This window comes from Danio aesculapii, chromosome 19 (assembly GCF_903798145.1).
Source record: "Danio aesculapii chromosome 19, fDanAes4.1, whole genome shotgun sequence".
NCBI lineage: Eukaryota > Metazoa > Chordata > Actinopteri > Cypriniformes > Danionidae > Danio > Danio aesculapii.
This window is the reverse complement of record NC_079453.1, coordinates 46,182,448-46,195,719: the sequence shown is the minus strand read 5'-3', so window position 1 is coordinate 46,195,719 and position 13,272 is coordinate 46,182,448. Positions and strand designations below refer to the sequence as shown.

Sequence of the window (13,272 nt, the reverse complement as noted above, 5' to 3'; positions counted from 1 at the left end):
ATCATAGTCATCCTGATGAGGCCAACATGATAAATATTGTGTCACTAATAAAGTCAGTGAAATCTACTTCAAAATTATACATAAAACATATCCAACCATCTTAAGAGAAGTGGATCTTTCTGAATCTTGTGTTTTTTTGTGGAATGGACATTGAGACTGTTATGCATTTGTTATTTGATTGTATGTATGTTAAATATTTCTGTTTCAATGTTGAATGTGTATTTAATATACTGAGTGGTCATAAAATTTATATAAAAAAAGAGATGCCATATTTTACATAGATAAAAACGATATAGATAAATATCTATAAGATATATTGTAATTTTGTACAAAAACGGTCACCGATAATTATGAAACCAGTCACAAATCATTTTGAAAATACACACTGAACTTACCCTTATATTCTGAAACAGTGAAGCTAAAATAGTATTTTTTATTATGAGTTTTTTTAACAATATACATAAGAACCACTATTGGAAAACCCATACAGATCTAAATAAGCAAAGCAATGCTTAAACTGGGTGTAATAACTCAGCCTCTTTGTCCAATCAGATTGGAGTGAGGAGGACAGGCTGGATATGGCCAGTGTTTTGTGGGGAGGGCGGATGGCTGTATATGGTGAAGGATCTGTAGGTGGGGTTGGGGACTGCTGGGATTGTGTTGCAGGGCTGTGGTTGGTTTAACTTCTGTTTTAACTTCTGCTGCCAACAGAGCTCTGACAGACAGACAGACAGGGAGACACACGGACAGGTTACAAGTGAAGGAAAACAGAGCGGATCCAAGAACTTCAGAGAAAGCGAATGAGATATTCAGAAAGGACAAATAAGGAGAGCTGAAAAGGTAAAACTATCTGATATTCCCTTTAACGAATGCACAGGACATAATCATGCATCTACATTACATTACAAATGGACATGATTTTTAAATGCATGAATGAGCTTCTCAAACATATGAAATAAAGACAGAAAGAAGAGCTGAATATAAACTTGACTTGCTTAGAAATGCTTTAATCTTTGTGAGCTTTCTTGAAAACTAAACAAAACTAAAACTGAATCTACTTTAAAAGCCTGCATTGGCTTTACAAACACATCAAATATTTGTATTTTTTTAAAGAGCTGAGTTTATGAGCTTGACATGCCAGGATATGCTTTAATTTATGTGAGTTTTATTAAAATGTGACGCTGGAGCACAAAACCAGTCTTATATTGCGCTGATATATGTGGAAATAGCCAGAAATACATTGTACGAGTCAAATTATCCTTTTATTTCAAGCCAAAATCATTCGAGGATTATTTAAACATCATGTTTCACAGACATTTTTAAGCGTCCTTATATATCAAAATGTACTTTTAGATTGGTAATAATCCAACACACTGAAAAAAAATGATTCAAAGATGATTCCTTGGATTTACTCAATTTTTTTTACATTAAGTGGTTGTAAACAGTTTATTTGAGCTGAATTTAAACAAACAAATTAAGTTGAACATTGCTCAATTTAATTTGCTTGTTTAAATTCAACATAAATAAATGGTTTGCAACAGTTTTGCATGCAACACTTTTTTCCGTGCATATAATAAGATAAAAACTTAATTTGAACAACTTTATAGTTGATTTGTCTCAATATTTAGAATTTTCATGAACCCTCAGATTCCAGATCGTCGAATAGTTTTAACTCGGCTAAATATTGTCATATCTAAACAAACCATCCATAAAAAAAACTCATTATTTACTGAAAAAAATCACGTCTGCAAATTTGTTGCAAACAATTTATTTGTAACAAACAATTTAAATTGAGCAATGTTCAACTTAACTTGTTTGTTTAAATTCAGCTCAAATAAATTGTTAACAACCACTTAACTTTAAAAAATCTAGTAAATCCAAGGAATCCTCTTTGAATCATTTTTTTCGGTGTTGGTTTAATGGGTCAGGGTCACAAATATAAACAAAGCAAGATGCATCGACTTTAAATGCATGAATGATCTCAAATGAAGATCAAAAAGAGCTGAATATTAGCTAAGAAATGCTTCAATTTATGTAAGTTTTATTGAAATCTAAAAAAAACTCAGACTCTCAGTATCTCTTAATAAATAAATATAAAGTATTTTTTTAATTGACCCTTATTATTGGTTTTGTGGTCCAGGCTTACAAATAAAAACAACACTGGAATCATCTACTTTTAAATGCATGAATTAGCTTTACAAACATTAAATAATGATCAAAAAGAGCTGAGTATTAGCTAAGAAATGCTTCAATTTATAAGTGTTTTATTGAACGAACAAAACAGTCTTACAATCCCAGACTCTTAGTATCTCTTAAAAAATAAAATAAAATAATTTTAAAAATGTGTTAAAATTGTAAAGAAACTGACCTTTATTAATGGTTTTGTGATGCAGTGGCACAAATATAAACAAAGTAAGTTTTATCTACTTTAAATGCATGAATTAGCTTTGTTTTACACCTAAAATAAAGATAAAATAGCTGAACATGAGCTAAGAAATGCTTCAATGTATGCAAATTTCATTGAAAACTAAACAAAACAATCTCACAATCACAGACTCTCAGTATCTCTTAATAAATGAAAATCAAATAATCACGAAACATGTTAAAGATTTAACCTTAGTATGGGTTTTGTGATGCAGTGGCACAAATATACACAAAACACAAGATGCATCGACTTTAAATGCCTGAATAAGCTTTTTTTTTTAAACAAAGATAAAAAAGAGCTGAAAACTAGCTAAAAAATGCTTTAATTTTAATGTATTTTATTGAAAACTAAACTAAACAATCTCGCAAGACTCTCAGGATCTCTTAATAAATGAAAATCAAATATATATTTTTAAAATGTCAAAACAATGTGCCCTTATTATTGGTTTTGTGGTGCAGGGTCAGAAATATAAACAACACAAGATGCATCGACTTTAAATGCATGAATTAGCTCAAATAAAGATAAAAAAAGAGCTGAATATTAGCTAAGAAATGCTTCAATTTATATGTGTTTATTAAAAACTAAACTAAACAATCTCACAAATCACAGACTCTCAGTATCTCTTAATAAATAAAATCAAATAATCGCGAAACATGTTAAAGATTTAACGTTAGTATGGGTTTTGTGGTCCAGTGGCACAAATATACACAAAACACAAGATCAATCGACTTTAAATGCCTGAATTAGATCAAATAAAGATGAAAAAGGGTTGAAAATGAGCTACGAAAAGCTTCAATGTATGCAAATTTAATTAAAAACTAAACAAAACAATCTCACAATCACAGACTCTCAGTATCTCTTAATAAATAAAATCAAATAATCGCGAAACATGTTAAAGATTTAACGTTAGTATGGGTTTTGTGGTCCAGTGGCACAAATATACACAAAACACAAGTTGCATCGACTTTAAATGCATGAATTAGCTCAAATAAAGATCAAAAGAGCTGAATATTAGCTAAGAAATGCTTCAGTTTATATGTGTTTATTAAAAACTGAACAAAACAATCTCACAATCACAGACTCTCAGTATCTCTTAATAAATCAAATCATTGCAAAACAATGTGCCCTTATCATTGGTTTTGTGATGCAGTGGCACAAATATAAACAACACAAGATGCATCTACTTTAAATGCATGAATTAGCTTTGTTTTACACCTAAAATAAAGATAAAAAGGAGCTGAACATGAGCTATGAAATGCCTCAATGTATGCAAATTTCATTAAAAACTGAACAAAACAATCTCACAATCACAGACTCTCAGTATCTCTTAATAAATGAAAATCAAATAATCGCGAAACATGTTAAAAATGTACCCTTAGTGTTGGTTTTGTGGTCCAGGGTCACAAATATAACCAACACAAGTTGCATCGACTTTAAATGCATGAATTAGCTCAAATAAAGATCAAAAGAGCTGAATATTAGCTAAGAAATGCTTCAATTTATATGTGTTTATTCAAAACTAAACGAAACAATCTCACAGTCACAGACTCTCAGTATCTCTTAATAAATAAAATCATTGCAAAAAATGTGCCCTTATCATTGGTTTTGTGGTCCAGAGTCACAAATATAAACGACACGAGATGCATCTACTTTAAATGCATGAATTAGCTCAAATAAAGATCAAAAAGAGCTGAAAATTAGCTAAGAAAAGCTTCAATGTATGCAAATTTCATTAAAAACTGAACAAAACAATCTCACAATCACAGACTCTCAGTATCTCTTAATAAATAAATAAAATCAATGCAAAAAAATGTGCCCTTATTATTGTTTTGTGGTCCAGACAAATATAAACAACACAAGATCAATCGACTTTAAATGCATGAATTAGCTCAAATAAAGATAAAAAAGAGCTGAAAATCAGCTAAGAAATGTTTCAATGTATGCAAGTTTCATTGAAAACTAAACTAAACAATCTCACAATCACAGACTCTCAGTATCTCCTATCAAAGGCATCCCGTAGTGTGGTGGTCTAAATATAAACAGCCCCCTGTCAGAGTCAGAAACAGAGAATGACACGCGGGTTGCTTCTCACTCTATAAATAACCAGCAAAATGAGGAGCTTGGATGCAAATGCTTCAGTCGAACTTTGCACGACAGGGCAGCAGTGTTTTAGACTGAAGAAAGACAGACGCTCAGGCCTTCAGCTTTCAGCACTGACGTGCGTAACAGCTGCTTCTGTCCCGTCTCCTCTTACCCTCATCCTCTCACTTTAATCTTTCACTTACTTTAAGGAATAGAAGTTACAGGGACAGTTCACCCAAAATGAAAATTTGGTCATGATTTGCTCACAGTCCACTTGTTCAAAACCTTTCATCGCGGTTAGTGAAGAAACCTGGATGTTGAGTTGTATGTACAGATTGTTATAAATATACAGGTTATAAGGTGCTGTGTACAAGTGCGAATGTAGAAAGTATTGCACTGTACATTGATATAAGGTGCTGTGTACAAGTGCGTATGAGAAAGTATTGCACATATTTATTGCACAGTAGGGGGATATTTAACTGTTCATAAGGTAGACAGCCTGAGGAAAGAAACTTTTCCTGTGTCTGGCTGTTTTTGTGCTCGGTGCTCTGAAGCGCCGACCAGACGGTAGCAGTTCGAACAGGTAGTGTGCTGGGTGTGAGGGGTCCAGAGTGATTTTGCGAGCCCTTTTACTCACTCTGGAAGAGTACAGTTCTTGAAGTGTAGGAAGGGTTGTGCCAGTGATTCGTTCAGCAGTCCGGACTATTCACTGTAGTCTACGGAGGGCGGTTTTGGCAGCTGAGCCGAACCAGACGGTGATTGAAGTGCAGAGGATGGATTGGACGACAGCTGAGTAGAACTGTACGAGCAGCTCCTGTGGCAGGTTGAACTTGCTCAGCTGACGAAGGAAGTACAGTCTCTGCTGGGCTTTCTTCACAATAGAGTCTATGTGAATGTCCCACTTCAGATCCTGAGAGATGGTGGTGCCCACCTGAATGACTCTACTGCAGCCACAGTGCTGTTCAAGACAACATGTGCATAAACTACGATGGGAACACATTTACTGAATAAATTCCAGCATCAAAAAAGTCCTGTGATTTTGTTTTAACAGATCATGGGACGACAAAATAGGTTCAATGAGACGTCATTAATGAACAAACCAGCATTTTGAGCACATTGTAAAAAACATCTGAAATGTTTTGGACTTTCTAAAATCCCTCAGCTAAAGCCTGACATCACAGTGGTTCAGTATTATTATTATTAGCTCCAGAACTGTCTGTCCTCTCAAAGACCATCTCGCATCTCCAAAAGCCACCACACATTCATTGCCTTTCATCTTCTGAGGCGCAAGTAATTCATTATAGAAGAAAAAAAGCCCAAAGTGACTTCTCCTATCACAGAAAACTACATTCTTCTTCCTGATATTTGTCGCCAGTTGATCAGGAAGTGATAATTTGGTTCTCTTTAACTCATTGGATGGAGACGCTGCTTTATTCAGCAAAGTTTGATGTGATATTCCAACACAATCTCACGGCAATTCGTAACTTTTTGATTTAGTGGCTAATTCGTATGAATTCGTACGATCTAATTCGTACAATTTAGTACGATTTGCTCATCCCACAATGACGGTTGGGTTTAGGGGCGGGGTTAAGTGCCACGCCTCCTTTTTAAAATCGTACAGTTTCGTATGACAAACTCGTACGAATTAGCCACTAAACTGACAAAACGTAAAATACTTACGTTTTCTCGTGAGATCAGGCTGGATATTCCAATACAATCTCACGGCAATTTGTAACTTTTTGATTTAGTGGCTAATTCGTATGAATTCGTACAATCTAATTCGTACAATTTAGTACGATTTGCTCATCTGCCAATGACGGTTGGGTTTAGGGGTGGGGTTAGGTGCCACGCCTCCATTTTAAAATCGTACAATTTCGTACGACTGGACTCGTATGAAATCATACGAATTAGCCACTAAACTGTCAAAACGTAAAGTACTTACGTTTTCTCGTGAGATCAGGCTGGATATTCCAGTTTTGCGCATAAACCAAATTCACATCTTTGGATGGAAACATAAGCTAATGGCTGCTTTTGTCCAACATTCTTCACACTATCTTGTTTTGTGTTGAACAGAAGAAAGAAATTTTTATTTTTGAGTGAACTATCCCTTTAACTCTCAGCAGTGTTGGGCAAATACACTTATATGGAAATGCATCACCATCTTGCATTACTAAAAAAAAAATTTAATGTTTACTAAGTAACTTTTTAAGGAAAGAAATTTGTCCCATTACTTTTGCATATATTTTTTAATCTGGGCTTGCTTGTTTGCAATTACATAAAAAAAAAATAAACCTTAAATTTTTGACAAATGTAAAGTCCTTTTACACCAAAAGTAAAATGTGAAGTGAGTAAATGTAAGTTCATTTCGGTACAGTTAAACTCAAAACCTTTTCTGGATTTCTAAGAGACGTTCAACACAATTTGAATTTCAGTTTCACTTCTTTATAGGGAATCTGCTTTTGTGCATGCAAGATAAATACGTGCATTTTCTCATTTGAAGGCACAGTTGACCCAAAAATGAAAATGTACTCAACCTTAAGTGTTTATAAAGCCTTTAGTTTCTTTAGTCTGTTTAACACAATAGAAGATATTTTGAAGAATGCTGAAAACCACTGAAAAACTTTCTTAAAAGTATCTTCATTTGTGTTCAACAGAATAAAGAAACTCAAACCGGTTTGTGACATGTGGAGGTTGAGTAAATGATGAGAGAATTGACAGTTTTGGGTGAACTGCCCCTTTAAGTTAAAACCACGGTTCTTGTTTTTACACCTTGTACTTCTGATTTGGTACATGACAGATGACAGTGAATAATCGTGAAAACTATGGCATCACTTTTATAAAAAAGTAACTCAGATATTTTCTTATAATGAAAACGTAATGTGTTCCTTCACTAGTTACTTAAAAGTAATCCGATTACATTAATCGTGTTGCTTGTAATGCATTAACTCAACACGAACTCTCCCCTTTTCCTATTGAGTGTCTATTTGATCCCATGTTAACAGCATCTGATAACAGAGTATCAACATATCACTTTTCATAAACCTGACAGGATCTCTGGTTAGTTTCAAGACATTATCCGGGTCAGATCGTCAAATTAAAATTCACTGAAACTTGACATAATATTGGAAGTTGAGTTTACTCCGCTCTGTGCTGTAAATGTTTAGTGTTTTTGCGTGTATGTGAGTGTGTGTGCATGTCTGGCTCATGCAGGATCAGCAGCTGCTGTGATATAAGAGGCAACAAGAGTCATACTAGTGTTTTACGACTGACGTTATGTTGCAACACTCCTGTTAAAATCATTCAAACACCTGCAGAAAACTGATACATGGTGTCATAAAACCATGGCCAATATTAAATATACTCTAAAAATATGCCTAAATGAGCAGTTTTCTGTATTTTGTGATTCATGTTTGTTATTTATGCTTTTGGATGGCATTATGGGATCACTTTTAACCTTGAGAAGTTTTTAAAAAGAGACTTTTATTGACATTTTTAATAGTTTAAAGTGAAATCTTGTCGGTGTTATTGTTGTATATTACACGACGATATGCCAGTACATTTTCTGCTATTTTACAGACTTATTTGTCTATATATTACACGTCTTATGCATTATATTATTTCAAACGACTAAAATGTTAATAAAAGTCACTTTGTTAAACTGTAGAGTCAACTCAAAAGTCAACAGAGCTAAGTTCAACATCCTATAATGCAATTCATTCATTCATTTTCCTTCAGCTTAGTATCTATTCAGAGGTCGCTACAGCGGAATGAACTGCCAACTATTTCGGCATATGTTTTACGGAGCGGATGCCTACACACTACGGACAAATTAGTTCAGGGGCTTCCAAAATGTTCAGCCTGGGACCCCCAAAATAACACCAGTGACTCGCGACCCCCACATTCCTCGGACGTGGTTATAAATATATCAATGTTGCGTACACAACAATAGGCCCATATAAACAGGAGCATATTGACAACAAAAAAAAGTGCAACAGTCTTACAACCATATCATTTTTATAGTCAATTATTAACTTGTTTAATTTATTATTAACTGTCCTAAACTAATGAGACTGGTGGACACAATATTTTCAGCACAAGTCTTGGTTTAATTTTGGAGATCACACTCAGAGATCATTCTCAATATTCAGTTGTGGCCTGTATTTATTTTTATCGTGTTTAATTGCCATAAAGGTGCCAGAAAGTTTAACCTGGTGCTAGAAAATCAATCTGCTGAAGCTGACGCTATTGCGGTGTTGTTAATCTAATGTAAACACACCAATCCTATGAATGAAAAAATTGAAAGGCTGATGGCTTTTCATTTGCATGTTGTTGCTTTTTTATGCAACTATTAACTAATGTTTTTATCTTCTGTGGGTAAAATATGGTAATTCTAATAGTTTAATAACATTTATTTGACTTTTGGAAATCACCAAGTTACCCACTTTGGGAGCCACTGATTTAGCTTACCCAATTCACCTATAGCGCATGTGTTTAGACTGTGGGGGAAACCGGAGCACCCGGAGGAAACCTACGAACATGCAAACTCCACATAGAAACGCCAACTGACCCAGCCAGGACTCGAACCAGCGACCTTCCTGTTGTGAGGTGACAGTGCTAACCACTAAGCCACCGTGTCGCCCTTAAACAAAATACGGAAACTGTTAATTAACAGATACTCCTAGATAAAACCCAAGCAATATATAACTATAATATTAAAAATATACTGCATATATATAAAATATAATGCATCATTTTAAGATATTGTTAATACCTAATAAAATACACTTTTGAGGATTTCAAATGTTTTCCAATTAGTGCTTAGCGCAGTAAAAAATACGGCTTTATTGATGAATAATAGACCATTTAGAGGGATGTAAACAAAAACAATGGTATTTCCTGATATTTCCCGTTTTACATTTTTAATTTCTATAGCGTCTGAGAATCCAAAAAGAGCCACATATTGATAAATAATGTTATGAGAGCTGTTTTAACATGAAGCTATGATTGAATTGCCTCTTGTTACAGTTATAAAATAGTTTGATATACAGCAGGAAATGTTCATGGGCCAATGACCTGACCACATTGAAATGTTCTATACAGTGACAGGATAAAACGCAGATGTAATGATGAAACTAAGCCCTTTTTTATTAGCATATTAAGCTTATTCCTGAAATGATGATAATTACAGGGCAGCATGGTGGCGCAGTGGGTAGAACACAATCGCCTCACCCCAAGAAGGTCGCTGGTTCGAGCCCAGGTTGGATCAGTTGACATTTCTGTGTGGAGTTTGCATGTTCTCCCCGTGTTCGTGTGGGTTTCCTCTGGGTGCTCCGGTTTCCCCCACAGTCCAAACACATGTGGTATAGATGAAGTGGGTAAGCTAAATTGCCCGTATTGTATGTGTGTGAATGAGTGTGTTTGGATGTGATGGGTTGCAGCTGGAAGGGCATCCGCTGCGTAAAACATATGCTGGATAAGTTGGCGGTTCATTCCACTGTGGCGACCCCAGATTAATAAAGGAACTAAGCCGAAAATAAAATAAATGAATGAATGATGATGATAATTACATTTTCATGAGTCAATTTCATTGGATAATGCTTTTTATTATGTTATGATGGAAACGACACTGTGGTTTATGCCTCCTATTTTGAACACCTGTTCATCTAGTGTGCATCTACAGTATATTTCCCTGGTGAACAAGGTTGTCATGGTAAATGGGTGGAGTTATAACCGTGCGTTTCTGCTTGAATGAAAACAACTGCATCTGATTTCGAAAACACTGATAAACCTTTGTGTCATGGCACAGATTAAGGCTTAATGGTGTGATGGGGGTGAGAGAGAGGCGACAGGAGGGGTCTGATGTCAGCGTGAGGGTAATTTAAGCAGCACAGGCTCTGCCATTCTCTCTATGTGGCTTCAGAATATTTTTAGAAGAAGCATAAGCACACCTGTCCATCACAGTCCAGGCATGCCTGTTTGTTTGTCTTTGAGGGGGATGTTTTGTTCTGGTTTTAATGGGATAATCTGAACTGTGAATCAAGGTTATTCCAGTACACGAAAACTAGAAGCCAAAAGAAACTTCATTAAGTGAAATAAAATGTAAACATTTACATTAGGTAAAACTAAATCAAACTAGTAAGTCACTATAAAAGTGACTGAAACAAAATTAAAGGTCACGCTTTACAATAAGATTAACCATTAGTTGATGTATTTACTAACATGATCTAATAATGAACAATACTTGTACAGCATTTATTAATCATAGTTCAGCATTTACATGCACATTAATGCTTGTTAACATTAATAAATGCACCGTGAGTTAACATGAACTAACAATGAACAACTGTATTTACATTAAGATGAACAAATACTGTAATATGTTTATATTCTGTTGTTTGTTCATGTAAGTAGATGCATAAACTAACAATAACTAATGCAACCTTATTGTAAAGTGCGACCATATTAAAAAAAATCACAATAAATCTATAAACTAAAACAAAAATGAAACTAATAAAAGTCACTGACAAACCAACTGAAATAAATAATAATGAACAAAAAATAATAATAATCATGAATTCATAAAGAGCGACACGGTGGCTCAGCGGTTAGCACTGTGGCCTCACAGCAAGAAGGTTGCTGGTTTGAGTTTGCATGTTCTCTCTGTGTTGGCGTGGGTTTCCTCCGGGTGCTCCGGTTTCCCCCACAGTCCATGTCCAAAGACATGTACAAAGTCCGAAAATATGCGCTATAGGTGAATTGGGTAAACAAAATTGGCCGTAGTGTATGAGTGTGTGTGTGTGTGAATGAGTGTGTATGGGCGTTTCCCAGGACTGGGTTGCGGTTGGAAGGGAATCCGCAGCGTAAAAAAAACATATGCTGGAATAATTGGGGGTTCATTCCGCTGCTGCGACCTCTGAAATAGAAACTAAGTCAAAGGAAAATGAATGAATGTAGGGAATGTAGACTAAATTATGTCATCAGTGGAAAGCAGAAGGACTTTTATCATCTTTGGGAACCATATATAAATATTATGTAAATTGAGTGTTTGTTAATATTTTTTATTATTTTACCAACGTTTATTATTTATGTATTTATATTTATATATATATATATAGCAGATTTCTAATCATAATAGTTTAATATCTCATTTCTAATAACTGATTTATTTTATCTTTGCCATGATGACAGTAAATAATATTTGACTAGATATTTTTCAAGACACTTCTACAGCTTAAAGTGACATTTAAAGGCTTAACTAGGTAAATTAGGTTAACTAGGCAGGTTAGGGTAATTAGGTAATTAAGTTATTGTATAACGATGGTTTGTTCTGTAGACTATCGAAAAAAAATTGCAATAATTTTGACCCTAAAATGGTTTTTAAAAAATTAAAAACTTAAAACTGCTTTCATTCTAGCCGAAATAAAACAAATCAGACTTTCTCCAGAAGAAAAAATATTATCAGACATACTGTGAAAATTTCCTTGCTCTGTTAAACATAATTTGGGAAATATTTAAAACAGAAAAAAATCAAAAGGGGGCTAATAATTCTGACCTGAACTAAATATATATATATATATATATATATATTCACATTTTTTATTTAATTTTTAAAAAAATAATTGTATCATTATTTTTTTTAGTGTTTCAATTTATTATTTCATTATCTATCCATCCATCCACCCATCCATCCATCCATCCACCCATCCATCCATCCATCCATCCATCCATCCATCCATTCATCGATCTATCTATGTATGTATTTTTATTTCATTAAAAATTTTTATGTCATTTGAATGTAAAAAATGGGGAAAAAATACAATAAATATGTTTATTTTTAAAACTCTGCTAAACAACAATTACTAAAACTGAAACTAAATATATAAAACTAAATAAGAATAGAAAATACTAACTAAATCAAAACCATCAAAACATCAATGAAACAAACTTCATTCATTCATTCATTCATTTATTTTCCTTCAGCTTAGTCCCTTATTTATCGGGGGTCATCACAGTGGAATGAACCGCCAACTATTCCAGCATAAGTATTACGCAGCGGATGCCCTTCCTGCTGCAACCCAGTACTGGTAAACACCCATACACTTTCACACTCACACACACTCATACACTATGGCCAATTTAGTTCATCTAATTCACCTATAGCGCATGTGTTTGGACAGTGGGGGAAACCGGAGCACCCAGAAGAAACCCTCGCCAACACAGGGAGAGCATGCAAACTCCACACAGAAATGCCAACTGGCCCAGCCTGGACTCAAACCAGCGACCTTCTTGCTGTGAGGTGACAAATTTTAAATAAACTGAAACTAGCAGCCAATTAAAAAATAGCATCAAAATAAACACTCATTTGAAAACTCTACACTGTAATAACCTTGTTCTGAATTGACACCAACGTGGACTGAGCTGATATTTAAACGTAAAAGGAAATAACAATCTTGCTCATGCATGTGCTGTGGTTTTTAACATGCCATGTGTCTGTGCATGTATATTTAACTTTAACGGGTGGGGATTAATGGTATAAGAATAACCACACACTCTCCACCACAGGACAAATTCTGTAATGAGAGTCGGATATCAAAGCTACTGTACATTAGAGCTATGATTATACTTAGTAACAAAAGTGCATACAGTGTCCGGTCACGCTTTACAATAAGGTTTCATTAGTTAATGTATTTACTAACAAGAACTAAGTATGAAGGGCGACTCAGTGGCAGTTGAGTGCTGTCACCTCACAGCAAGAAGGTTGCTGG

The 13,272-nt window shown here is 34.6% G+C and overlaps 1 protein-coding gene across 3 annotated transcripts in view; it reads left to right on the top strand.

The window, feature by feature from the left end:
* Window positions 1-694: 694 nt before the first annotated feature.
* The window catches only part of klhl43 (kelch-like family member 43), a 29,424-nt gene continuing 16,846 nt past the window's right edge, over window positions 695-13,272 (top strand). For all 3 annotated transcript variants that reach the window (XM_056479434.1, XM_056479436.1, XM_056479437.1), the window contains exon 1: window positions 695-840. The gene's annotated coding sequence lies outside the window, so the exon portion shown is untranslated. The remainder of the gene's footprint in view (window positions 841-13,272) is intronic.